At 43.3% G+C, this 3,149-nt stretch overlaps 1 pseudogene; it reads left to right on the plus strand.

Annotated features, from left to right (window-relative positions):
* Positions 1–756: 756 nt before the first annotated feature.
* On the plus strand, positions 757–874 carry LOC126459501 (5S ribosomal RNA; annotated as a pseudogene).
* The last annotated feature ends 2,275 nt before the right edge of the window (positions 875–3,149 follow it).

The following is a 3,149-nucleotide window of genomic DNA, read 5'->3' on the forward strand; positions in this document are numbered from 1 at the left end:
ACATAATAGCAAGGTTAATAAAAAATATAAAAGAATAAAAATCACCTCTTAAAAATATTAAAGCTAATAACAAACTTATAAAAACAATTCTAGTGTGATCCACCAAAATAAAACAAAAGTATATTCTTTTTCCCATCCCATTGGATATTTTATTTCAATTTACAGAATTGAAAACAACAATATTGCCGATGCTATTGCTTGGACAATAAAATATTTAATTGATGTTTCATTTGTTATTATATTTTTATTTCTTGTTGGAAGTGGTATAAATGGCACTGAGCACTATGGGACTTAACTTCTGAGGTCATCAATCGCCTAGAACTTAGAACTACTTAAACCTAACTAACCTAAGGACATCACACACATCCATGCCCGAAGCAGGATTCGAACATGCGACCGCATCGGTCGCGCGGTTCCAGACTGTAGCGCCTAGAACCGCTCGGCCACCCAAACCGGCAGAAGTGGTATAAATGAAGGTCGTCACCCAAGTGACCCACCACGACGCTGAATTATCCATCCTGAAGCGCTCTTTAGCTTATCCTGCACCATAGTGGTTCGATAAGTGCCGGTCGGAAATCCAGGTCATGCATGCGGCACTAAGACGATTTAAGAACCATCCAATGCAGAAAACAAAAGAGAGCAAGGTAGGTCACCACAAGCTTTCTGGACTCTCTAAATCGCTCCACTTGCTCTACGAAGTAATGGGAAGCCCTGAGAAGTGTTCCCGGTTAATGCAGCCCATTACGTACAGCAGATGGCAACGGCCTTGCCGCAGTGGATACATCGGTTCCCGTCAGCTCACCGAAGTTAAGCGCTGTTGGGCGTGGACGGAACTTGGATGGGTGACCATCCGGGCCGCCGTGTGCTGTTGCCATTTTTCGGGGTGCACTCAGCCTCGTGATGCCAACTGAGGAGCTACACGACCGAATAGTAGCGGTGCGGTCAAAGAAAACCATCGTGACGACCGGGAGTGCGGTGTGCTGACCACACGCCCCTCCTATCCGCATCCTCAGCTGAGAATGACACGGCGGTCGAATGGGCCCGATGGGCCACTTGTGGCCTGAAGACGGAGTGCTTGCGGGAGCTGGAGTCTGCATCATCTGTGAATCTTGATACTACGGCCGATCACGACCAAACTGCTGAACTTGAAAACTTCGGCCATATGGACACAGTCCCTAACCGACTCAAAAATCCAACGCATCATATGCTGCAATGCAGCGTAACATCTCCATTGAGCCACTGCTCTCAAAGTTATTGGTTTCCGCAGGATTTCGGACGATATTAGTGCATCTGCACTGAAACAAACTTCAAGGAGGTGTCGTGTCTTACAGACAAGTAGGTATCTGAGTTGCGTCTGTTCTGTTGGTGAAATCCGACAGAGCTAAAATCACTCAGGATGATGAAACTTGTGCATATATTTATATGAAATAAGGAATGGGGAAAGACAGGGAAAGGAAACTCTTCCAGCCGCACAGGGCACTGCCGGGCAGGGACTCGAAAACGGATTTACGGCTTCTCATGTGTGGTTCCCTTAACCATTCAACTATCGAGACAAGGTCCCTGACCGACGCAATTTGAACTTATCGCACGCTGCAACGCAGCATCCCTCGTCCATTAACCCCTACTTCTCGTTGGGGATCGGATGATATTCGTGCATCTACACTGAACAAATGTCGAGGAGCAAATGCACTCTTATAGATGTGGATGTATGATCTGACGGCGTCTGTTCATGCGACAGATCAGACATCACACGTGGAGACGTAGTTGGCCAATATATTTGTATGAAACAGAGGATAGGGAAAGAAAGGGAAACGATGGCTGGGAAACTCGTGACTTACAGTCGCAAAGGGCACTGTGGTAATGCAGTGGTGAAAGTTTAAAATTTTGGTCGGGGAAAGGCCTTGTGCTAATGTAATGCTGAAGTTTAAAGTTTTTGTCGGTCCGGGACCAGAAACCGGATTTAGCGTCTCTCTTCATGGGTTGCCTTAACGGCTTGTGGCATCGACACATGGTCAGTGACTGACAATAATCTGCAAGTAGCTGATTCATCTTCCGATGGGCGCGCCTGTGGCAGTTAGCCGTAACAATTAGTTTCCTCTTTGTACCACAGATAACACTGTAGTTGGGAGCACGTTCAAATCGGTATCTGTTATTTGTAACAGATGCCATCACTTACAAAATTTGCGTAATTCAGGCTTCTCGCACTTTGTTCGCTATTGTTGATCGGAAAGTGTTTTTGCCGCTACGCGCCGTATGAAGTAAGCATATGCTGTACTTGTGTATTTATTTCGCTTCAGGGTAGTCTTTTTTTTATTTTAATATATAATGAATATTTGAATTCAATCAAAGTTCCCATTTGCAATTTTTATTACTTCTTAAAATCTTCTTAAAATCTCTTGCAACAATATCTTACTTTTATAAACATTTCTTTAATTAGATCTCATAAAAGTGTGGAAGTGGAGAAGAAAAGGCATTTTACAAGAACCGTCAAATCATACGTCATGAAGACTATGAGAAACTATTACGAGAATTTTCACAAGGAGTATTATCAGAATTGTCAGAATCACGTGAATTTGAGTTTGAAGAGGAAGTTATTGAAGAAGAAAACCATAGCAGTGACTCGAAACAACCAACAGAGGAAACAGATGACCATATGGTTAAAGAGGGAAGACAACAAACAGATGATTACCATTTTTACATAGGAAAGTATGAAGACATTATTTGCATAAACGAACCACTTCCTTCTTCTAAAACAAAGGCCACGAACATACTAAAAGTTTTGCCAGTTCCATAAGCAAGTGCTATTTATCACTGATGGGACGACTGCTAACATTCTGGAAAATATAAACCGATACACCTAGAAAAGTAAATGAGCTAAGGATCAACATTCAAGAGAACGGGACTGAAGAGACACCAAAAAACCAGGGGTAAAGACTCTTTTAGGTGCATTATATCTAATAAGTATAAAGAAACGAGGACACACGAATTGCTGTGAACTGTGGCATTCACTGGCTGAAGAATGATTATTTTACGAGCTCTCTACAGCAATACGCACTTCCGGTTTCTGTTTCGGGCTTTTGGGTTTGACGACTTTGGCACCTGGAGTGAGAGGAAACAAAGTGGTAAACTAGCACCTATTCGGGACGTCC

This window comes from Schistocerca serialis, chromosome 2 (assembly GCF_023864345.2).
Source record: "Schistocerca serialis cubense isolate TAMUIC-IGC-003099 chromosome 2, iqSchSeri2.2, whole genome shotgun sequence".
NCBI lineage: Eukaryota > Metazoa > Arthropoda > Insecta > Orthoptera > Acrididae > Schistocerca > Schistocerca serialis.